The 26,708-nt window shown below is 41.6% G+C and overlaps 1 protein-coding gene across 1 annotated transcript in view; it reads right to left on the bottom strand.

Moving 5' to 3' along the window:
- Positions 1 to 26,708, bottom strand: part of ppk17 (pickpocket 17) — an 81,716-nt gene that overhangs the window by 40,493 nt on the left and 14,515 nt on the right. The window lies entirely within an intron of this gene.

The raw sequence follows: 26,708 nt of genomic DNA, 5'->3' as shown, positions 1-26,708 counted from the left end.
CTTTACAATAAAAATACAATGAACCTCTCATGACCACGACTTTTGAACTATTCTGGTACTTTTTAAAAGAAAAATACGGTTCTATCAGCGAGGTCGTTGTCGCATCATCGCCATGATGACGTGGGTACACATCTATCGGCATGATGTCGAACTACGAAGGTAATCCCAAAAATAAGGTCTCCTATATATTTTATAAATACATAGACCTGTTTATTTCTACAATTGTTTACATCATTTTACAGCTTGAACATTTAGCTATTTTTCTACATAATCACCATTTCGGTCGATGCATTTTTGTAGACGCTGTGACAGTTTTTGTATGCTCATGTCATACCAGCTCGCCGCCATGCTGTTCAGGAAGTTGTGAACCTCATCTTTCACCTCGTCGTCGGTGCTGAATCGATTCCCAGCGAGCATAAAGTCGACTCTTTTTCGATCCCAAAACACAGTTGTCATAACTTTACCGGCACACGATGTTTGCTTGAATTTTCGCGGCTTTGGCGAAGAGGGATGTAACCAATGGCGTGATTGTTGCTTGGTCTCAGTTGTAAAGTGTAACGCCCAGGTTTCGTCATCCCCACCATACACTTCCGTCAATTGGCGATGGATTTCAATCGGTTCAGTACCTTTTGCGTTCAAAAACCGAATAACTGCGCGCACTTCGCACTTGGCGGTAACATACAACGGGAGCTCCATTCTTAATAGCTGCCAAGCCAAGACTGAGTGCCTCAGCGCAGCATGCACATGTTTACATGCGAGCGCGGGAACCACTCTTCAAAATATTGTGACCATCAGCCACACGAACAGAGTTCTGTATTTATAAAAAAAATAGGAGACCTTATTTTTGGGATTACCCTCGTAGGTACGTCATAACTTCTGTTGTTTGTCAAGTTATCACAGATATACTTGAGGGACTAAAACTGGTACCAGATATTGGCTACAAGAACAATGCACCATCATAGGGTGCGAAATCAGAAATAAATGGTGGTGGAGGGGGGGAAGGGACATAGGGCTTAACTACTAGTGTTTATTTCAGGCAGTATTTCGCGAGGGGGGGGGGGGTAAATTTCTCCTGTAATTTAATTACCCCCTCTCCCCAGCCAAACGTAAATTGTAGATCTTTTTGTTTGAATTTTGTTATTATAACGCGAACATTAGAACATTATTCCAATCAGCTGAGAAGTTTTGAGAGACTGTCGCTTTCTTACGAAAGGCCAGACGAGGCGCGATTTGTCCTGACTTATCGCTTTATTAGTGGAACCTTCCTCTATCAGGGCTAAGTTTTGACTGAAAAAATGTGTCGGTTTGTACACTGCTTAAGCGAATATTATCCTATTGGCCACTTATTGGAAACACACCCTCTTCAAGAAGTGGTGTAAGCTCGAGCTACTTAGAGAAATGACAAAGGAGAAAAGCTTCAAGTAATTTATATTTTTTTCCCCGGGTTTCAGATGGACTTGTCAGAGTGAAACATGAATAACAGGTTGCAGCCCGGATTACCACTGCTGCGTTGTTTTATTGCTCAAGTTCTGGCAGTCACTTGAATTATTGCTGATGTTTTCATAAAATTATGTACAGTAAAAATCATTAATTTCAGTCATAAATTATATGTATTCTACATTTTCCTCATAATTTTATAATGAAAGAATCCCCACCGGGCAATTTTAGTGGGGGAAACTTTTGAGATAAAATCGTCGGTGGGGGGAAATCCCTCCCTCCCCTCTTCCCCACGATTTCGCACCCTGGACCAACATACTTGAACTGTTCAGTGAAATGGATGATTTCTTTTCATTCTGGTATTTATGTTCATCATTAAGCACCAGACTGAGCAGCCACCTTCTTTATATAATTTTTGCCCATGACATCCCACACATAGAAAAGACAGAAATAAGCTAATATGCTTATGATACACAAATAACTGCTGACTCCATTGAGGTAAATATAGCTCTCGTCAAAATACAAGAAGAACTTAACTTACTCCAATAATGGCTTTACACATGGAGAATAGGAATAAACCCATCAAAAACTGTTTCGGAACTGCACACACTTCGCTGGAACCATAAGCCAACAATATTCATTCGTGTCTTCGACACTGAAATACGTTGGTAAGTCGAAGCCAAGTATCTCGGCGCAACTCTTGACAAATACCTGAATTTTTGCAGTCATATCTATAACTTAGAGAAAGGAAGGGAGAGAACTTCAAGCATCTACGGATTAATTTCCCGTAGATCAAAACTCATTCAACATAAATTCATTCTCTGCAAGCCACTCATCAAAACCACTATGCAATATGCTGCACCTCCTTGGGGTACAACAAGTAACGGTTACGTAGAACTTCTACAAGTGCACCAAAACGAAGTATTGAGAATAGTTGCAAATGCAAATGTACCCATATATTTGTAATATCGACACTCGTCGTAAACTCCAAATCCCAACCATTAAGAGACCATAAATATTCTACAAATCAAATTCGGATCCATGGCCACCTGATAAAAGTCTTCATGAAATGGACGAAACGGTCTTTTCTAAAAAGAAAGCAACCTAAAACACTTATACTACCATAACACCTGTCAAAGTCGATGCGAAGTAAAGCAAATTGTACACAAAAACATTTGTAAATACTTCCCTCTACTTAATTGTGTGTTGTGTTTGAGTCATCAGTCCATAGACTGGTTTGATGCAGCTCTCCATGCCACCCTATCCTGTGCTAACCTTTTCATGTCTACGTAACTATTGCATCCTACACTAAAATATAACGTAGTTTCAAGGAAATGCTCTCTAATTACATGTAAATACACGTCTAATTCTTAGTCAATAACTTAACATTAGTGCATTCTCTTATTATTAAGCCCCATTCAGAATGGGAACGTAACGTAACGTTAACTTAGAAGTTAGCGGCCATCTTATCTAATGGAACCATTCACAATGCGCCGACGTAAACTCAACTGCGAGTCCGTAAAATTAAGGGATTGCAAACTCCAAGCTCTTGCGATTAATTTTACGTTAACTTTAAGAACCAGCCAATCAGAGCAGAGGTAAACATTGTGTGTTGTGCACGATATAATGACTCTTTCGACGAAACACTTGTAATTCTCTTTCAAAATAATCTTTGTGTATAGGCTATGTATAATAGAAGGAACAAGAATTGCAAATACGCTGTACCGATAAATAATAGGTGGAAATAAATATCCTGTAGCAATGAAATCTGACGGTAAATGGAAGGAGACAAACTCGCAGCGCTGGCGAACGGACGAGAGACAATCCCTGTCATAAATAAAACAGTGTCCCTGTATATTTCTTAACATTATGACGGACTACTAGTTTACGAAAACGATATCATCCAAACAAATAGATCCAAACATCTCATCGGGGTGTGATAGATAGGGTCATACTCGTAGATGTCGGTAAAGGAGACCTTACATTTCTTTTTATTAGAAAAGGGGAAGCAAAAAGTAAGAAAGTCAAACAGTTCAGGTTTCATCCGCATGTCCAAAACGAACTGATGAGGGTCATTTCCTAGAGTAGATTACCGAAATCGCCCGGACATAACCTTCTTTGATTCAAGGGATGAACCCATTTTCTGCACTGTTGTTCAGATCGCCTTTTTAGGTACCGTAGGCCTAAACAGCTCCCAGGAGCAAAGCAATAGATGTTTGAAGTAATATGAATTCCGCTACCACGTTATTTGATTCCATTGAGCTACTGAAATATAAAACTGCGAGATAGCCCAAAACCCGACTTCCGTGCTAAATAACATGGCAGTGTTTTGATTGGCTGCTGTGTACTCTTTACGTTAATGTTACGTTCCTCCATTGTGAATACCACAAATTTTACGTTAATTTTACGGTTACGTTACGTCGTTAAGTTTACGGTTACGTTTGCATTGTGAATGGGGCCTTACAGCTAGTAATCCTCTCGTAAATACGTAGCAAATAATTATTTTAATAGGAATATGGTAGAGAAACACATCATTTTCCACGCGAAATACTGCAGCCAAACTGCTACGCCTCACTGAAATACCACACTAATGCCCCATTCACAATGCAAACGTAACCGTAATCTTAACGACGTAACGTAACCGTAAAATTTGTGGTATTCACAATGGAGGAACGTAACATTAACGTAAAGAGTACACAGCAGCCAAACAAAACACTGCCATGCTATTTAGCACGGAAGTCAGGTTTTGGGCTATCTCGCAGTTTTATATTTCAATACCTCGATGGAATCAAACAACGTGGTAGCGGAATTCATATTACTTCAAACATCTATTGCTTTGCTCCTGGGAGCTGTGTACCTGAAAAGGCGATCTAAACAACGGTGCAGAAAATGGGTTCATCCCTTGAATCAAAGAAGGTTATCTCAGGGCGATTTCGGTAATCTACTGAAAGAAATGACCCTCATCAGTTCGTTTTGTACATGCGGCTGAAACCTAAACTGTTTGCATTTCTTACGTTTTGCTTCCCCTTTTCTAATAAAAAGAAATGTAAGGTCTCCTTTACCGACATCTATGCCCCTATCTATCACACCCTGATGAGATGTTTGAATCTATTTCTTTGGTTGATATCGTTTTCGTAAACTAGTAGTCTGTTATAATGTTAAGAAATATCCAGGGACACTGTTTTATCTGGTTTTATTTATGACAGGGTTTGTCACTCGCCCCGTCGCCAGCGCTGCGAGCTTGTCTCCCGCCATTTAATGTCAGATTTCATTGCTACAGCATATTTATTTCCACATATTCTCTTTCAGTACAGCGTCTTTGTAATTCTTTTTCCTTTTATCATACATACATACAAAGATTATTTTGAAAGAGAATTACACGTGTTTCGTCGAAAGAAGTCATTATATCGCTCACAAAATACAATGTTTACGTCTACTCTGATTGGCTGGTTCTTAAACTTCATGTAAAATTAACCGCAAGAGCTTGGAGTTTGCAGTCTCTTAATTTTACGGACTCGCAGTTAAGTTTACGTCGGCGCATTGTGAATGGTTCCATCAGATAACATGGCCGCAAACTTCTAAGTTAACGGTAATTTTAAGTTTACGTTACGTTACGGTTGCATTTGTGAATGGGGCTTAACAGGAGCAGGTTTTTCCCTAGCCCGCAACACAATCTTTACCGAGCGGGTTGCTCTCTTCTAGGAAAATTGCTCGCGTAACAAGATGAAAAATGACAGGCGTCAACAGGCACACCAACACAACAAATCTGTCCAGCGGCGTGCCTAGTAAGCCCTGACACAAAATACATGAACTGAATTAAAACTCAGCCATAGATGCCCAAAAGAGATTTGATTTTTCTCTGCCATCTAAGAGGCGTAGAGTAGAACGGAACGGGGATATAACCGGAGAGGAGGACCTAACCTCCCAGGTGGCCTCACCTGCTGTGCTGAAGAGGGGGATGGGAAGATTGGAAGGGATAGACAAGAATGACTTCAAACTAGCCACAGGAGGTTGACAATGCAAAGAAGGCTACTTACAGTGCCTTACTTGAATGTATTGAAGTGATTGGATTTATAATGGGTGCTCATGGAAGGATACTGAGCCTTTTATTAAAGAGCTGAAAAATGATAGGCATCCCTAATAATACCACAAAAATATTGCAATCTCAGCAGTTAAGGAATCTATCACGATTTTATGAAATAACTTATTTTTTCTTTCTTTCTTTTTTTCTTAATCTGTTTACCCACCAGCGTTGGTTTTTCCCTCTGACTCAGCAAGGGATCCCACCTCTACCGCCTCAAGGGCAGTGTCCTGGAGCGTGAGATATTGGGTCGGAGGATACAACTGGGAAGGAGGAATAGTACCTCACCGAGGCGGGCTCATCTGTTATACTGAACAGGGGTCTTATGGGAGGATGGGAAGATTGGAACCAATAGGCTAGGAAGAGGGAAGGAAGCAGTCGTGGCCTTCAGTTAGGTACTATCCCAGCATTCACCTGGAGGAGAAGTGGGGAAACCACAGAAAAAACACTTTTGAAGATGGCTGATGTGGGAATCGAACCCACTCTACTCAGTCGACCTCCCGAGGCTGAGTGGACCCTATTCCAGCCCTCGTGCCTCGTTCCAAATTTCATGGCAGAGCCGGGAATCGAACCCGGGCCTCCGGAGGTGGCAGCTAATAATAATAATCACTACACCACTGAGACGGACTTTATTATTATTATTATTATTATTATTATTATTATTATTATTATTATTATTATTATTATTATTATTATTATTATTATTAAAATGGAAGAGGTCTAATTTCAGTACATAAAATGTGGCAAAAAATAAACCATTCCGTTTGCGAAAAACTAATAAAAATGAAGTCAGCCTACATGAAGACTCTTGAGCTGTACAATAAGTGAGCGCTATCATGGGGAGCTAAGATCCGACACTACCAAAAGTTTTACATAGGCTACATCAGAAACACTAAGCCTAAGAAATAAAACCTCAAAACAAGAATTGGAGAAAATAGAATGAAGGACAAGGAGAAAGATCTTAGGAGCATTAAAAAGGAAGGAACATGGAAGCTCAGAATAAATTAAGAAGTGCATAACAAAGTGGGCAAAGTAACGGACGTCAGCAGGAAAATGTGTTCCGGTCATGTGTTCCGTATATTTGACGAAACAGATCTTAACACGAGTTTGGAATCTCAAAGGTAAACCCAGATGGCACCAAGGAGTGGTTAATGATTTGAGGTTGAGCGGGATAAGAGAATGAGATGTCCTAGATAAACTCACCTTTAAACAAAAAAAAAAGGGGGATTGGAGGATACCTGAAGATGAGGTCAAACCAGCGGAACTACTTCCCTGGTCAGAGGACAGAAGAAACGCTCACATTAAGAGAATGAAGGACATGTGGGCAAAAATACGTAAATATGGCTGGAAACCTAAATGAACGTGGTTCAATGAGGCCGTAATGATGTTTAAAAAAAAATGAAACTCAAATATTGATAAGGAACGATTTTTTGCATCACTTCACCGAGCATCTTTGGCGACCAAGGTCTACGGTAACGACTAACGTGGCGTTAAGGACGGTACACTTCACACGTTCTATTTCAATACACGATTTATACAAATCCACAGCCGCAGCATCTTTGGTGACCGACGCCTCCGGTACAGACTAATGTTTTGTCACTTCCGTCACACATTTTACCACGTTACACAAGTTTTCGGTTGACCCTCAGCCATAAAAACATATTCATGTCAAAACAATATTCACTATGCAGGATTGTAAGTCGCCATTTTTACATTTTATATAAGTCTGTCTCACATTGTTGTATTTAGTGTCAAGCAAACAAACTGTCATTTAAGACATGATCATGGGCGCACCCCCCCCCCCCCCCCTGGAATTATCAAAAGATTGATGTTCAATTGTTTAATATCATACCAGATTGTTTCATGAACTGAACTTACTGGCAGTCATCTAGCATCTGTTATAACCGGAGATTTCTGTAAACAATTTAATGTTGCTGACGTTATATTGGTTTTTATATTCAAGAAAATTTTTCATGTGCCCCCCGCCCACTGGAAAAGATCCTCTGGGCGCCCATGGACATGATATAGACCTTTTGGCCTTATGCCGTGTCGAAAAAATACGACGACATACTTTACGTTTCGCAGATAACTTTGAGAAGTCCTATTTTATTTATTTTATTGTTTCAAAGATCCCATGAGCTAATGCTCGTATTGGGACAGTACATTAAAGAGCTGGCACAGTTACAATATTAAAGACAAATTGAATTATTGATCATACAGAACTGACAAAAATGTATAATAATCTAAATCTAAAATACAACATTTTAAAGGTAAGGATGCAATTGTGTGTTTAAAAGTTTATATAAACAGAACCATATGGCTCGAAATGAAACCTGATAAGTTCATCTAAACAGACTAAACAACAACATTAAATTTTGTCCAAAAATGTTTCTTAATATTTCCTTTGAATTTATTGACATTCGATAAGCTTCACTGCATTAATTCTAGAGACAGGTAAGTTAGATTGCCGTGTTCCATGCTCATGAATAGATGAAATGAAATGAAATGTCGTATGGGTTTTAGTACCGGGATATCCCAGGACGGGTTCGGCTCGCCAGGTGCAGGTCTTTTTATTTGACACCCGCGCCGTGATGAGGATGAAATGATGATGAAGACAACACATGCACCCAGCCCCCGTGCCAGGGAAATTAACAAATGATGGTTAAAATTCCCAACCCTGCCGGGAATCGAACCCGGGACCCCTGTGACTAAAGGCCAGAACTCTTACCATTTAGCCATTGAGCCGGACATGAATAGATGAATATTACTGATGAATTTGAGTTTTACTTTTCCAAGGAGCCAAACTATGTTTACCGAGCTCGATAGCTGCAGTCGCTTAAGTGCGGCCAGTGTCCAGTATTCGGGAGATAGTAGGTTCGAACCCCACTGTCGGCAGCTCTGAATATGGTTTTCCGTGGTTTCCCATTTTCACACCAGGCAAATGCTGGGGCTGTACCTTAATTAAGGCCACGGTCGCTTCCTTCAGACTCCTAGCCCTTTCCTGTCCCATCGTCGCCATAAGACCTATCTGTGTCGGTGCGACGTAAAGCAACTAGCAAACCATGTTTAATTTTGAAGGCAAGGGTTACCAAAGAGTATGCAACAGATAACCTAACCGTGAACAGTCGTGCTTTTCTTCTGAAGACGCGGAACAAAAAGCGTATATCATGTCTACAATTACGGGCCGTAAAAGCATCAGTGGAAACTGCAATTACTTTACATAATGAGAAATATAGCTCAGAGCTTTGTGATAAATACATTTTAAACACGGAATTTTAAAATGATACGGGACGGTTCACGAAAAACGGGACAATACGCGTCCCGTATATTTTTTTTCCTTGGACAAGGGGATACTTTAGAGAAATAAGGGACAATCTCGCAAACTGAGGGACGTCTGGTCACCGTAAGTTAAATGCAATTAATTACGTCAGTGGGATCTAAAGTACTTACCTGGACGACGACAACGACCGTACAGACAAGCAGGACTGTAAGACGAACGATCTGTCTGTACCTGCCCGTGGTGTAGCGCTGCCAGAAGGAAGGAGTCTTCGTGGTACTCTTCATCGCTCTGTCTCCCTGATAACTATCACCTCTCGACCAGGCGCGCAGATTCCCTTTATCTCAACGAGGTTGTCCCTCTAGAACTGAGGGGGAGGTGCGAAAACCACGTGATCATGCTACCAGATAGAGGGTTACGAGATACTTGTAGCGGAACGTAGGACTTGATCCTGTGAAATGTAGGATACCGGGAAACTATGCTCCAAAAGTAAAAAAATGTGGAAATAGGCAGAGTTGGGAAGTATTCGAATAAAAGTTATACTCTTAACTAGAGGAGTTTTTTTTTAGTTTTTAATTTATATTTTAGACTTTTTATTGATATATTTTCTAATTCTTTCCTTGTATTTTCTGTTTAATGACGACACACACACCCAGTCCCCGGACCAGTGGAAATAACAAATTAAGGTTAAAATCACGAACACGGGGCCCCTTGAACAAAGACCAGCACGCTAACCATTTAGCCATGGAGTCGAACGATTCACATGCATTAGAAAACACAACCTGAAACATTCTATTTTTCGAAGGGGGGTATAAAATTGGTCGGAGGGTCCGAAAAAATTATAGTAACAAATATTTTTTTATTTCAAATACATTTTACAGAAAGAATAGTTTAAAATAGTTTTACAACTCAACGGGTGAAGTAGAAAGTTAAATTCATAGCGGTCTGGTGGGCAGAACCGACAGAACACGGCTTAACATATGCATGCAGTGAGACACTAAGATTTGTTTAAAAATTGAAGTATCAATATGTTTCACCGTAAATATTAAACATATTTAGAGGTTTGATTCATTAATAAAACCTTATAGCGGCTCGTGAATATGAAAATATTTCTGTATGTTTATTGAACTCGATTTTTCTTCTATTTTTCTTAATCCGTTTACACTCCAGGGTCTGTTTTCCCCTCGGACACAGCGATGGATCCCATCTCTACCGCCTCAAAGGCAGTGTCCTGGAGGGTGGGGCTTTTGAATCGGTGGATACAACTTGGGAGGAGGACCAGTACCTCGCCCAGGCGCCCGTCACCTGCTATGCTGAACAGGAGCCTTGTCGGGGATGGGAAGATTGGAAGAGATAAACAAGGAAGAGGGAAGGAAGCGGCCGTGGCCTTAAGTTAAGTACCATCTCGGCATTTGCCTGGAGGAGATATTCGTTACGAGCAACAACAAATATGGCTTTTGTTTTCCTTGCTTGAAGCGAGTCCCTGGTTAATTCTCTCAACAACAGCAGTTGGAGTGTCGTATGATGCAAGATTATAGGAAGGAAGAAAATAGTGGCATTCTTTTGTTTCAAGCTGCCACGCTTATAATTAGAGCGCGGAAGTTCAGGCATTTACTTTTGCTAAAATAGGCAGGCAAATAAGCATTTAACATCTCGGAAATAGACAGTAAAGTAATTAAAATTGGCATTTATAATGACAAAAATGGCACTAAAATAATACAATCGCTGTAATGTAAGCTACGTAATCCTCATCTACATCACTTTTTAGTACTTAATCTTAAATCCCCCTGTGGGTGAGGATGATACAATAACGTCACCGGTATCCCCTGTCTGTCGTAAGAGCAGGCGACTAAAAGGAGGTCCAGGGTCTCTCAACTTGGGAGTGTGGGTTGGCGACCACGGTTCCCTTAGCTGAGTATGGCGTTGCTTCCACTTACTTGTGTTAGGTTCCTCACTCTTACCTTTCCTGTCTGACCTCCCTTGGTCAACTCTTGTTCTTTCCCGACCTCGATGGTATTAGATTTGCTAGGTCTGGGGAGTCTTTCATATTCACGCTCTTCCTGATCCTTCTCTTTCTCTTGCCGATACCTTCATTTTTCGTAGTATCGGACGTCTTCCATTTTCCTTCTGATTAGTGTTATAGACGATATTTACCAAGTTGTTCTTCCTCTTAAAACAATAATCACCACCAGCACTTAATTTTACATAGCAACGACGGGGCCTGGGAACCGTCCGACTCACTGGCTGAATGGTCAGCGTTGAGGCCTTCGGTTCAGAGGGTCCTGGGTTCGATTCCCGGTCGGGTTGGGGATTTTAATCGTGTTTGATTAATTCTTCTGGCTCGGTGTTTGTGGTTATTCCAACACTTTCCTCTTCATATTCAGACAACACACTACACTACCAACCACCCCAACACGCAATAGTGATTAGATCCTTCCATATAAGGTTGGCGTCAGGAAGGGCATCCGGCCGTAAAACACGACCAAATCTACTATGTAAGGAACACCACGGGACACTACGAGTCCCTGTGATTAGTACACCTAGGTGAGGAACACCATGGGATAGTACGAGTCCCAGTGATTAGTACACCTAGGTGAGGAACACCGTGGGTTTGCGTTGCCTATGAGTGGCGACATTATGTGGGGAACACCATAGGCCTGCGTTACCTGTGCGACGTACAGACGTGCACATTAATGGTGTCCCGACATAAACAATCAACACTGCCCCACTCCAGTACTGAAAAGAAGGGGAAAGAGTGAAGGGGTAGTGTTGAAGGCCAATCCAGTACAAAACATGGGGGAAAGGAGTGAAGGGGTAGTGTCGAAGGCACAATGACTCACCTTCTCGCTTAACGCAATGCTGCATGGACTACATGCAGACAGCCCGCTACAAGACTTCGTTGTGATCGAAATGGGCACAGTGGCGGATGCATTGAAGTACAGCATTAGGTTACCTACTCGTCCGGCCCCGCGGTGTACGGGGCAACGCGTCCGGCCGCCCCGGGTTCGATTCCCGGCCGGGTCAGGGGGTTTTAATTGTAAATGATTATATCCCTGGCCTGGGGACTGCGTGTTCATGTCGTCCTTAACGTTTCTCACATTCAACACTCAACACTTCCGCAATTCCAAGTACATGCAGGTTCATATATTGTGCAAGTAGGGGCAAAAGAACTCTATAGGTCGACGCCCCGAACAAATAGCATTTTAACATTTAAAAAAATAAAAAGTCGTCTACTCTGTTAATTACAGTATTGAGAAGTAAAGAAGGTTTTCAACCGAAAAGTATTTTATACTAGTTAGGAATATTTTGTAGCTGCATTATATCGGGTCTACCAATCCTTCTTCACCTCGTTCTTGCCATATTTCTGTCCATCTCCAAACTGTCTTAAGACTGCATGGTATTGCTTGTGCTATTGCTTGGGGGACCATGTGAGCCTCCCACATGCCAGTAATACGGCCTCGATTCACCTGTGATAGGATAGGAGCCATCTTATTACAATGTTACAGTATAACGCCGGAATACACACACTGTGTATTTAGCACTACCTGTTCACTCCCTTCCCCTCCTTTTCAGTACTGGCCTTCAACACTATCCCTTCACTCTCCTCCCTTCTTTTCAGTACTGGAGTGGGGCAGTGTTGATTGTTTATGTCGGGACACCATTAATGTGCGTGCGTGTACATTACTTGTGAGTAGTACCATAATGTGTGGAACACCATGAGTCTACGTTACTTTTGATTAGTACCGTAACATGAGAAATACCGTCCGGCTCTATGGCTAAATGGTTAGCGTGCTGGCCTTTGGTCACAGCGGTTCCGGGTTCGATTCCCGGCAGGGTCGGGAATATTAACCATCATTGGTTAATTTCGCTGGTACTGGGGCTGGGTGTATGTGTTGTCCTCATCATCATCACCTCGCGCAGGTCGCCTACGGGAGTCAAATCAAAAGACCTGCACCTGGCGAGCCGAACATGTCTTCGGACACTCCCGGCACTAATAACGATACGCCATTTCATTTCATGGTTCTTACTTTCCTAGCGATAAGTGCCATTATGAGGGGCCGTTGAACTGGATTTTGGACCCCTTTAGACAACAAGCATCATGGATTCAGGATTGTGCTTTGGAAGCATGAGGATGCTGATGATGCTTGTTGTTTTAAGGGGCCTAACATCGAAGGTCATCGGCCTCTAATGGAACGAGATGGACGACACGATGTGATATTATAATTAAAATTTTAAAATGTATCCACTGTCTGGAGTTCAAAAAATGGGGGTGAAAAATGATTATGAGATTAAAATAATCAGTGCGTTTAATCCGCAATGTCTTATTTTCGAATAAAATAATTGAAAATATAGGTGACAAAGGAATAAGGCATTGCCTGGAAGTATATATATATATATATATATATATATATATATATATATATATATATATAATTCAAGTTAAAAGTTAAAATAACACATTAAAATACGAAAACACGAACTATAATAAAGTCGATTGGATAAAAGCGCAGTGAACACAAATACACTAGGACAAAGGACATAACTACACACGATAAAAAATTATCACTGTCCCTCAAAAAACGGATGACGAGGTCTGCTGACTGCTCGTCATCTCGCAAGATGAGGGAGATTGTACTCGGGAGGTTAAGCCTACGACGCACCTCCACGCACTCTGTAAGGATTGTACCACGGTACTTTGGAAGCAGACCCTTGGTCAGTATTGTTTTAAGATAGTTTCTGGGAAGGTGGGGCATTGCAGGTCGGATCCACTGATTGTTTTAAATTCGTATTCATCCATTCATTCTTCATCATCATGTTTTGAATTCTGGTCAGTGGATGAGTTTGGGACTTTTAAATTGTCATTAATTTTCGTCTCATTTCGTACCATTAGGGGCCGATGACCTAGATGTTAGGCTCCTTTAAACAAGAAGCAAAATAATAATGCAGTTATGCATTGATATGCACTATAAAACTTAGCAATTCGATTTAAATTATTATTTAATTTATTTAATTATTTAATTTATTATGGACATGTTATACCTCGAAACAAACAAAACATGCAAATATGCCAAAATTCGCCCTCTACTTATAACGAGTACAGTCTTATCATTGCCTCAAAACAAGCTGAACGTTGAGCAAATCTCGAAAGAAGCTGAGGAGGGAGTCTCCTTACTTACCTCAGCACGTGTCTGGTGTCGCCTCACTCTCGTGCTGTATATTCTACTATGCTTGCTTAACGTTGAACTAACACAATGAATGTTTTCGGCAACGGAGGGATGGAAAAGGGCTAGGATTGGGAAGGTAGCGGCCAAGGCCTTAATTAAGGTACAGCCCCAGCATTTGCCTGGTGTGAAAATGGGAAACCACAGAAAACCATCTTCAGAGTTACCGACGGTGGGAATCGAGCCCGCTATCTCTCGAATGCAAGCTCACAGCTGCGCGACCATAACCGTTCGGCCAAGATTCTCTTGATCGTCCTCTACAACACTTGTTTTTGCATCTATTTTTTTGTTGTACTTAGCAACAACTCACTTCTGTACTGTTTTTGCACTTTATTCTTACTTTCCTCAGCTTCCTTATACGTAAAACTATGAACACTGAGAATAACCTCTCGCGTTTGTCCTCTTGTTGTCGCAAACTTCAGTTTAGAATTTTCAGCGGCATAATTCACTTCGCGCTCGAACGGGAGGAGTATTTTACTGACAAAGAACCTATTTGTTTTGAAGCTAACGACCGTACTTCCCAGTCAGGTCAGTCACAAGAAGCAGCCCTTTCGCTGCCCTTCCTTCCCTCCCCCCGCACCCCGCTTGTGCATTCCAGCAGGAGTTCATTCCATGTTAAGGAAACAGTATTGCACTTTATGGCAACCCCGCTGCAGGGTTGCCATATCGGACGGAGCTACACAACACGGGAAAACGATGACACGCACATTTGTGAAATTCAGTATTTAAGTTTTAAAAGGGGAAAGAAAATAAGCTGTTCGCTTCTGTGGTGTAGTGGTTAGCGTGATTAGCTGCCATCCCCGGAGTCCCGGGTTCGATGCCTGTCTCTGCCAAGAAATTTGAAAAGTGGTACGAGGGCTGGAACGAGGTCCACTTTCAGCCTCGGGAGGTCAACTGATTGAGAGATGGCTGAGGTGCGAATCGAACCCACCTCTAAAGTGGTTTTCCGTGGTTTCACACTTCTCCTCCAGGCAAATACCGGGATAGTACCTAACTTAAGGCCACGGCCGCTTCCTTCCATCTTCCTTGCCTGTTCCTTCCAATCTTTCCATCCCTCCACAAGGCCCCTGTTCAGCATAGCAGGTGAGGCAGCCTGGGCGAAGTACTGGTCCTCCTCCCCCGTTGTATCCCCCGAGCCAAAGTCTGGCGCTCTAGGACACTGCCCTTGAGAGGTAGAGGTGGGATCCCTCGCTGAGTGCGAGGGAAAACCCGATTAAGAAGAAGAAGAAAATAAGCTGTAAATTAAGGACAGTTTCATTTTGTTTCTCCCTCAACCTCATCTTTAGTGTAAATAAATAGCTGCGTTAATGTTAAAGAAAGACATCTTACACGTAGGCTAATGACGCACATAACATTCAACACAAAACAAGTTCGCACTGATATAAGAACTAAAAACAAACGCATCTCATAAAAAGACGACTTCTCTACAACACTAACAAGCTGCCAGGAGTCACAGAGCAATGAATTTCCCGTTAAATGTACCAGAGCAAGGATCATATAAGAGAAATAGATCCGTCACTCCTGTATAATAAAGTTGGCTGAGAAAACAGGTCATGGAAGCTACAGTGGCCACTTTCTCTCTGCCAACATAAGGAAATAAATCTCGCGATAGTACCTCGTAGTAAACACGATGATGATAGTTGTTACTTTGTTAAAATTTTAATTGTGATAGAGATAATGATTGCATTTCGGTAGGAAAGTTGTATCTAAAGCTTCTCTCGTGTCTTTTACTTGAAAAGTAAATTGCAATTACCGTATTTGTATGTTGGCAATACTGTTATAACGCTAGTTTGTATCGTTGTTTCACCGTTCGCATTTTAATGTAAATTTACATCTATTAAGTGATAAATACAACATTGATTACTGAAAATGTTAATGCAATTCATATAAAACCCCAAAACGCTCATACTTGCCTAAATCACGATTTAACATAACCTCATTCTTTCGTTGAACCCTTCCCACGACTTTTATGTATGGGAATGGAAAATACGAGAAGGAAAGGATGAAAGTAAAACACAGCATAATGCACACAATTTATATTTTGAATTTATTTATTCCAAACAGCAGGTAAGAAGAACAATCACACAGACGTTTACTCGCAACAGCTAGGTAGTTCAATGTGAAGTACGTTCATGATCATAATACTATTTCTTCACACTAAAAACGCGCATAATTATAATTTCACACCATACTCTCAAAAAACTGGATCAAAAATCTCGTTCAATGCGAAAGATTCTCAACAAATTTTCGTCTAACAAGCACTATTACATACCGTACGACCAAGGTCCCTTCGCGCGCAACGATAACTGTGTTGTGTTTTGAATTTGCTGTACCACGCAACTGAATGTGTAATGCCAACCTCTGCCTCTAAATTAACCCTCTAAAAGAGAATTTTAGTTTTCATTAGTTGGCGGAGATCGATTGGCCCATCTCAGAACTGCTTCGGACGCTCCCTATGAAGTGTCACCCCCCTGTACCAGAGCGCCACAGAAGGAAAATGAAGGAAGGCACCAAAGCGATGGCTGTTCTCGCCATTGTGCTTCCTCCCTGGGAATGCGTTTATGTCATGGAAACCTTCAGTCATTTCTCTAATAATGCACGGAAAAAATGCCTCATCCTTTTTTATTTCTTTCATAACAGAATATAAAGTACATTATAATATTTCTTAATCCCGAGAAATTATGAGTGCCTAAGAGGGGGTGTGTTCACTCCTTGAAGGTCCATAAGAGCAGTGTACTGTTTTCTAATCTATAGCTGTAAATCAACATGCGATAGCTTCACCAGCAGGTTTTGCCTTATATTTTAAATGCCAAATTGATTTGAGGCAGTTATAGTCTAGTAACTTTTACTTGTAATCGTTACTTTTTACAAACGTAATCTTTACTCGTAAAAAACTGTAAGTATTACTTTCTAGTAATTTATATACAACACACAGAAGCAGAAATGGGGGGAAAGTAAATGATGACGAAAGTAACTTTTCAGCTCTACTACTGCAGAACCAACAGCTTCACCAGTAGCAAGATGATGTATTCGTATGTGCACACCTTTTCAGTAGGCCTACTTCCAACGACTTCATACTTATCCCAACGGTGTTCTTAAAATTAAACACAGGGGTATCCTTCAAGTGTTCATGTACGGCGTCTTTTCAGTAAATGCAAAGATGTATTCCCCCCCCCCCCGAAGAAGTCCTGACTTGGTAATGAGAATTCGCTCTACAGCCATCTCGAAATTTCCAGTATGTGCTGACTCAAACTCATGGTTGCCAAGCGCTAAAAGATATATCGTCCTTGAAAAAAAAAATCTCATCGTTTTAATACTTCTCTCCAATATTTAACTTATGTCTCAAGCTGAGAGTAGGGGTGGTGATGATTATTGTTTTAAAAGGAAGTACAACTAGGCAACCATCCTTTATATTATAACACTAAACAGAGAGGTTTTTTTTTTTTTTTTTTTTTTTTTACAAATTGCTTTACGTTGCACCGACACGGATAGGTCTTATGGCGTCGATGGGACAGGAAAGGGCTAGGAGTGGGAAGGGAGCAGCCGTGGCCTTAATTAAGGTACAGCTCCAGCATTTGCCTGGTGTGAAAATGGGAAACCATGGAAAACCATCTTTAGGGCTGCCGACAGTGGGATTTCGAACCCACTATCTCCCGAATTAGAGAGAACAATGGAAGGAATCCGACCACTGATCTCTATACATGGATCGCTGATGGCAGGTCTCCGCTGCAGGAGAAAGTACGCCAAGTTGAGTGCGCGGTTCGCCATGTTGGCGTACCCAACCTAGAGCTCTCCTTATGGGGAAGCAATGATAATATAGTCAATTTTAAGTCGCAATTAATGGCGCATTGGAATAATTAAAAATATAGAGACATGTTCACTCAAAGCATAAGGACATTGGGATCACTGACACGTCATTCCGAGGTCACTAAATCTCCGGGATAGCAATAAACATGAGTGTATAATAACGGCCGACAAATATTAATTTAGGTGCTGAATACATGCAATTAGCGATCGGTAACACAATACAAGTGAAAACCAGTTTCTGGAAACATTGCTGTAAATTGTATACATGTATGCCACGAAATTATGCATTCTTAAAATGATGTACCTATAAACGTAGCTCACTATACAGGCCTAGATTCGACATATCGTAATCGCTGCTTGATAATGAATTTCTGTTTCCTGTTTCCATGAAATAACGCGCATATTATCAAATTAAAATATCAGTGAAGCAAATGTACACATTTATAAAACCAGCAAATATTCAAAACTTGTCAATATATCACATTACCTGCAGCTTAATTCACTATTACAGACCTCTTTAATTAAATTCAGCTAGCAAAGCGATATTGATAGTCATCATCAGATATATGTAACACCAGTTAAGAGTCCCAAATACCACGAATTGTATAATGGGATAGCTCCAAACACCCACCACACTTTCCCTTCTCCCACCCATAATTATTACTGATGTAAATAATGTCTAGAATTCCCCCAGACTTCATTTTCTAAGATTGTTATAAGGTCACGTCAATTATTTCATCGAAAGCGTCAGTTTAATTACGAGAAATAAGAAAAATATAAGTAAATTTTTACTTGCAGTTAATGTTCAGTAAAATTGAAAACAGTTGGCTCTACATCACTTCTAAGGTGTACAGTTTGTCCATTTCTATCAAAACAGTCTTCCTCTAAGTGATCCGAGCAGAGAACAGCTGTTTTAGGAGGCCCCCAATTCTCCCGCCTGATACTCCTAAACGATGATCTTAGATGTTCGGGTCTCGAGAAAGGAAACCTACAAAAATTAATTGCCATTTTGCTCCCGGAATATGCGAAATATGATACAATAAACCTAAAACTCAAAACACTACCCTAGGAAGATTCTTATGTACAGTATAAAACTCCCCGATGAAATGATTTCTCCTTCTATTGATCGGTTCTGTTTGTACATCCATAAGCTGCATACTGCGGTATGTTAATACCCCGTAGAATGTTTCTTCATTCATATTTCAGATAAACACATAATCATCTGTCGGCTTTTTCCCTCGGACACAGCGAGGGATCCCACCTCTACCGCCTCAAGGGCAGTGTCCTGGAGCTTCAGACTCTTGATCGGGGATACAACTGGGGAGAATGCCCAGTACCTCGCCCAGGCGACCTCACCTGATATGCTGAACAGGGGCCTTGTGAAGGGATGGGAAGATTGGGATAGGCAAGGAAGAGGGAAGGAAGCGGCTGTGGCCTTATGTTAGGTACCATCCCGGCATTCGCCTGGAGGAGAAGTGGGATACCACGGAAAACCACTTCCAGGATGGCTGAGGTGGGAATCGAACCCACCTCTACTCAGTTGACCTCCCGAGGCTGAGTGGACCCCGTTCCAGCCCTCATACCACTTTTCAAATTTCGTGGCAGAGCCGGGAATCGAACCCGGGCCTCCGGGGGGTGGCAGCTAATCACGCTAACCACTACACCACAGAGGCGGACTCAGGTAAACACGTACATATTTAAATTGAATCTTGTAATCCACAAGTATACTACAAGGCAACGAACCTAAATTCGTAAAATACACTACTATTTACTTTGCAATAACAAAGCACAGAACACTCCTGGAACTACAATCAAGAGGCCTGGCGTCACTGAACTAAGCATAAACAAAGCAGTCGCGCTCCTCGTGGTCTACTGCACCGTGCGCTCACTGCCATTTTACTGCGCCAGTCATCTTCTATTCGGCTTACTGCTACCCAAGCTACCAGCCATCCAGGTATAGAGATCAGTGAATCCGACACTTCGAAAAATTAAGGTATCGGCCAAAGGAAGACAAGGGTCACGAAGGGCGTGAAAATTAAAGACTTCATAGACCTCGTAACCTAATACCGTCGAGGTCGGAAAAGAACAACAGTTGATCAAGAGAGGTCGGAGGGGATAGATGAAAGTGAGGAGCCTGACACAAGTAAGTGGAAGCTATATCAGGACTCAGCTCAGCGCCCCGAGGTCGCCAACCCACGCTCCCAAGTTGAGAGCCTCTGGGACCCCTTTTAGTCGCCTCTTACGACAGGCAGAGGATACCGTGGGTGTTATTCTACCGATTAGGGGGACTCAAGCTGAGATATTAGTTTGTTATCTTGACATCATGTGATAGCCAGGATATTATCTTTTCAGATAGACTGGCTGCCTGAATATTGTTGCTCGCTTAGCACCTCACAGGGGTCACACGTAGGGACTCGCTCTATACAAGTGGAACTGCATAACGTCACCGGAATGCGACTGTGGTGCCCCACGGCAAACCATCGCTCACATTGTCGGCAGCTGCAAGCTACGTGCTTACTCAAGTAGCTGGGTTGATTTTTTTATTCCATCAGAGGCAGTATTAGAGTGGATGGAAGGGCTGGACATCCTGATAAGATTTTTTGTTATTTTAATATATTTACTTGTATATACTGTACGTACATTGTATGCAATACGTTAAATAATAATAATAATAATAATAATAATAATAATAATAATAATAATAATAATAATAATAATAATACATGTGTTACAGACAAAACACCACATGCATCATCCAAAATCAGTCTCAGAAAGACTCACTCTACCTCTACCTCGTTTTGATGGTGGTCGTGAACTGATAGACCTTCAGAAATTACACAATGAACAAATTGCATCACTGAAGTGCTACTTCAAACATAAATCAGAAACCTCTGCCCTACATAGTGCAATGGTTGTAGCTGATAACGGTTTTACACCCCTCAATCTGAACAACCCGGCTTCACTTACAATTTCATTCTCCACAAATGAGGAAAAGATCGTTCTGTGGAAAAAGAAACCACTCCATGGGCGGTACCCAAATGAGTTAAATCAGCCATATATCCACAAACAAGCGTCGCATGAGTGGCTGACACATTCATGTTCGCCATACAAGATCAAGTCATTGCCACAAGGAACTACAGAAAGCATATACTGCATGATCCGTCTGTCTATTCAGATCATTGTCCGACGATGTAATACATCTCCAGAAACCATCCAGCACGTAACCTCAGGTTGTCGATTAATGGCAAACACAGACTAGAAGTACAGACATGACCAAATTGCAAAAATCATTCACCAGAAATTAGCCGGACAAAATATCCTAATCCATCGTACCACGGCATATTGGAAGTACAAACACCAATCAGTCTTCGAAAGTGAAAATTACAAACTTTACTGGGATAGAAGAATCATCACTGATAAAACGATTACCTGCAATAGGCCGGAAAGACTTTTGTAGATAAAAACAGGAAAGTCTGCTTCATAATTGACATAGCAGGCCCTAATACTCACAACCTCCAATAAACACATACAGAGGTTTCCAAATGCACAGATCTGGCCACTGAGATAAAAACCATGTGGAAACTCAACATTATCATCATTCCAGTAATGATTGGATGCAATGGTATTATACCAAGACACTGCACAGGAGCATTGAAGCGCTTAATCTCCACCCTCTTACTTACAGAGAATTATAAAAAGCAGCAATCCTGGCCACTTGCCATACAGTAAGGAAGTTTATTGGCATGCACCATCCACCATATACAGAGGACTAATGAAAATCGTCCACTAATAATATTGACTATTTTTGTATAGTAAATATCTTATAAATATCTTTCGAATTTATTTGTCAACAATATAAGTATATACCGATATGTGTGTGAAGCATATGTGCGTATGTACTAAATAGTACTTCTTCCATGTACACTGTACCGAAGAAGCTCATAAACACAATCGTAAAATTGTGAATTATATAATAATAATAATAATAATAATAATAATAATAATAATAATAATAATAATAATAATAATAATAATAATAATAATGATTTTATTATCTATTTTCCCCATGATTTTTCTTTTAGCCTTGAAAATTAACACACATTTCCCATGTTGAGATGAATTTTCATTGGCAGCTAATCGAGACTGGCCATTTTTTCCAGTCGTTAAATCTCTCATTAGGTTTTGCAAATTGCGTTGTTCCATTGTATAACAAAGATGCGATTTAAAATGCACTACCCTTGCTTTGAGAGTATATTAAATATTGCCTTTGTTGTTTCCACCCATTTCTCAGGGTTCTGAAAAACAAACCTTTATTTAAGAACCTAGGAAAATCAGTATAATGCCTGCATGAATTTCTAACCTGTCAATTACAGTCCATATATTGTGCAACATGACCTTGTTTAGCGACATGATCGCGAAGGAATTCCTTTGTTATCCACTTTGCAGGATCATCAGAAATTGTATGACTGTCATCATTTGCTCTATGTGCGTAATTTGGGTCAACTGAGATTATTGTTTCCGCATCAGTATTACTGTTTCCAATATCGGAAACGCCTGGCTGACGTAAACCACACGCTCCACTATTTTCGATATAACTAATGTTATTGGCCGGGAGATAGTTTGTTCGAACATACCAGGCAAACGCTGGGGCTGTACCTTAATTAAGGCCAAAGACGCTTCCTTCCCAATCCTAGTCCTTTCATATCCCATCGTCGCCGTAAGACCTGTGTGTCGGTGCGACGTAAAGCCACTAGCAAAAAATAAAATGTTATTGGCTTTATGCCCCGCCGGCTACTTTTACGGTTTTCGGAGATGCCGAGTTGCTGGAATTTAGTCTCGGAGGAATTCTTTTATGTGCCAGTAAGTCTACCGACACGACGCTGACGTATTTGAGCACCTTCAAATATCATCGGACTAAGTAAAAATCGACCCTGCCAAGTTGGGTTCAGAAGGCCAGTGTCTCAACCGTCTGAGCCACTCACCCCGGCTATTTTCCATACTTTTCGCCATAACAGTACGCTCGGACGTATCTGGACTCGAACTGGAACAAGCTGGCCGAGTTTCTTTTTGACAGAAATAGGTCTTAAGGCTGGTGGTCATACGAAAATGTGCGTGACACGTCAAAATGTGTAATGGAAGTTACATCACAAAATGTGTGACCTAACAACAGTGATCTTGAGAGGAGCACGGGCTGTAGATCTATATAAATAGAGTGTGTTGAAATAGAAGGCACTAGTTTCTCCCCAGCCCAACTAAGCAACATTTCTGTAACTTTTGTCGGAAATCATCCAGAACAAATCGAGCTGCTTTTCTTTGGATGTTTTCCAGTTCTTGAATCAAGTAATCCTGGTGAGGGTCCCATACACTGGAACCATACTCTAGCTGGGGTCTTACCAGAGACTTATATGCCCTCTTTTTACATCCTTATTACAACCCCTAAATACCCTCATAACCATGTGCAGAGATCTGTACCCTTTATTTATGTGATTACCTCAATGAAAATCTTTCCTTATGTTAACACCTAGGTACTTACAATGATCCCCAAAAGGAGCTTTCACGTCATCAACGCAGTAATTCAAACTGAGAGGACTTTTCCTATTTGCGAAACTCACAACCTGACTTTGAACCCCGTTTATCGTCATACCATTGCCTACTGTCCATCTCACAACATTATCGAGCTCATTTTGCAGTTGCTCACAATCTTGTAACTTATTTATTACTCTAAACAGAATAACATCATCTGCAAAAAGCCTTACTTCTGATTCCACTTCTTTACTCACATCATTGACATATAGTACATAAGAAAATATAAAAGTCCAATAATACTTCCTTGAGGAATTCCCCTCTTAGTTATTTCAGGGTCAGATATAGATTTACCTACTCTAATTCTCTGAGTTCTATTTTCTAGAAATATAGCCACCCATTCAGTCACTCTTTATCCAGTCGAATTGCGCTCATTTTTGCCAGCAGTTTCCCATGATCTACCCTATCAAATGCCATAGATAGGTCAATCGCGATACAGTCCATTTGAGCTCCTGAATCCAGGATGTCTGCTATATCTTTGCCTTCCTTCCTGGCTCCCTAGAAAGCACTGAGCGAGCCGGAAGTTGGCCAGCCGCAGAATGATAAGACATCAAGGTTGTCATATGTCATGAGAGAGCATGCCACTCAAAAAAGGGCTAATGATCCCACGATCACGGCGTGACGTTATTACAAAAACAATATCTGTCCTCATCCTTTTTTGCAAGAACATACATTATATTTGTTCTGATTGTTGCCAACATTATTCCTTCCATGTCATTATGAGTTACTTTGGTGTTCTCTTTTCAAGAGTTGTGAGTGACATGTGTAAAATGCGGTGTAGTGGTTAGTGTGATTACTGCCACCCCCAGAGGCCCGCGTCCAATTCCCGGTACTACCACGAAATTTGAAAAGTGGTACGAGGGCTGGAACGGGATCCACTCAGCCTCGGGAAGTCAACTGAGTAGAGGTGGATTCGATTCCCAGCTCAGCTATCCTCGAAGTGGTTTCCCACTTTCCCAGGAAAATGCCGGGATGGTACGTAACTTAAGGCCACGACCGCTTCCTTCTCTCTTCCTTGCCTGTCCCTTCCAATTTTCCCATCCCTTTCACAAGGCCCTGTTCAACAGAGCAGGTGAGGCAGCCTGGGCGAGGTGCTGGTCCTCCTTCCCAGTTGTATCCCCGACCCAAAGTCCCACGCTCTTGGATACTGCCCTTGAGGCGGTAGAGGTTGGATCCCTCGCTGAGTTCGAGGGAAAAACCAACCCTGGAGGGTAAACAGATTAAGCAAGCAAGTAGGCCTAAAATAAGCACCAGTAGTTTAAAATCCATCGCGGCTGATTTGTTGAAAAGAATTATGATTTTCTTATCAATGTAGTATCATAATTTCACATGACAGTACATTAGACGACAGTGCCTGCCTGGTGGCCATGATTGTTAAGGCGTCAGGGCTATATGATCTGACCTGTGGTAAGACGTTTCGAGTCCTGTTGGTCGAACAAATTTTCAGCACCAGAATGTTGGCCGGCAGTTTAGGAGAGTTGCTGGTACACAATTTATAATCACAATCCGAACTTCAATAGTGGCACTGTGTTGTTCTGCTGCTGAATATGCTTCCAGTAGTGGGATTGAGGGGAGGGAGGAGAATAAAGTGTACAGAACTCTGCACATAATTATGAGGGTATTTAGGTATTGTAGTAAGGTTTTAAAGGAGAGGTCATATAAGTCTCTGGTAGGACCCCAACTACTCTATGGTTCCAGTGTATGGGACCCTCACCAGGAGTACTTGATTCGAGAAATGGAAAAATTCCAAAGAAAAGCAGCTCGATTTGTTCTGGGTGATTTCCGACAAAAGAGAAGCGTTACAAAAATGTTGCAAAGTTTTGGCTGGGAAGACTTGGGAGAAAGGAGATGCGCTGCTCGAATAAGTGGTATGTTCCGAGCTGTCAGTGAGAGAAATGGCGTGGAATAATAGTAGACGAATAACTTTGAGGGCGTTTTGAAAAGTGGGAAAGATAACAATATTAAGATAAAGTTGGAATTCAACAAAGAATTTATAGGAAGATGAGCTAGGGATTGGAATAATTTACCAAGGGAGATGTTATACAAATATCCAGATGCTTTGCAGTCTACATATTAAAAATTTGTACTGTCTACTGGACCGATTTGCTTCATTTTTGTTTTATTCTCTCAGGAATTACCTGCCGGTGAATCATGAGATATTGATAGGTTCTATAAGTTCAATAAACTTTGAGTGATCCTAAAATCAAATCACTAAATGACCAATCCAGTAATAGCAGGCGAAGGCTTGCCCGCAACACCATTCTGTACTTACCGGGTTGCACACATTTAAGGAGGAATATATTTACGTAAAGACATCTGCGAAGCTAAACGATTAAAAAATGACTGCAATTTCATACTTTTCGGGGTCGCCAAGTTCAGCCTCCATCGACATGTTGGGGGTGGGGATGGAAAGAGCTGAAAAAGAAAATACCCTAAATGGCCGAGAGTAACGTTGAATCCACAGTTTTCGTTTTCGCTAGACTGATTGGCGAGTCTCAATGAAACTTGAAATCGTGCACATCTTGTCTATAGGGTGGAGAGTAGTATAATACAGGGATTCGGCCGCCTCCTCCTCCTCCGGCTCTCGGGAGAGGCCTCCTCCTCAGCCAGTGGCCTCCTCCTCCTCCTCAGCCAGTGGCCTCCCAGTGGCCACCTCCTCCTCCTCCTCAGCCAGTGGCCTCCCAGTGGCCTCCTCCACCTCAGCCAGAGGCCTCTTCCAGTGCGGCCAACTTAACCTAACTAGCGCGAGATAAACAAAGCCACGTGCTTTTTGACAGACAACAACGCACCGCTAACCTCAGTACTGCCATCTTGACGGGCCTAAACCTCAGTAGTGCCAACTTAACCTCACAAGCGCGAGGTAAACAAAGCCACGTGCTTTTTGACAGCCACGTGCTTTTGACAGATTTGTAAACAAAGCCACGTGCTTTTTGACAGACAACAACGCATCGCTAACCTCAGTACTGCCATCTTGACGGGCCTAAACCTTAGTGGTACCAGCCACGTGCTTTTTGACAGACAACAACGCACCGCTAACCTCAGTACTGCCATCTTGACGGGCCTAAACCTCAGTAGTGCCAACTTAACCTCACAAGCGCGAGGTAAACAAAGCCACGTGCTTTTTGACAGCCACGTGCTTTTGACAGATTTGTAAACAAAGCCACGTGCTTTTTGACAGACAACAACGCATCGCTAACCTCAGTACTGCCATCTTGACGGGCCTAAACCTTAGTGGTACCAGCCACGTGCTTTTTGACAGACAACAACGCACCGCTAACCTCAGTACTGCCATCTTGACGGG

Source organism: Anabrus simplex, chromosome 10 (genome assembly GCF_040414725.1).
Source record: "Anabrus simplex isolate iqAnaSimp1 chromosome 10, ASM4041472v1, whole genome shotgun sequence".
Classification (NCBI taxonomy): domain Eukaryota; kingdom Metazoa; phylum Arthropoda; class Insecta; order Orthoptera; family Tettigoniidae; genus Anabrus; species Anabrus simplex.
Note: the sequence above shows the minus strand (reverse complement) of the source record. Positions and strands in the feature narration are given on the sequence as shown.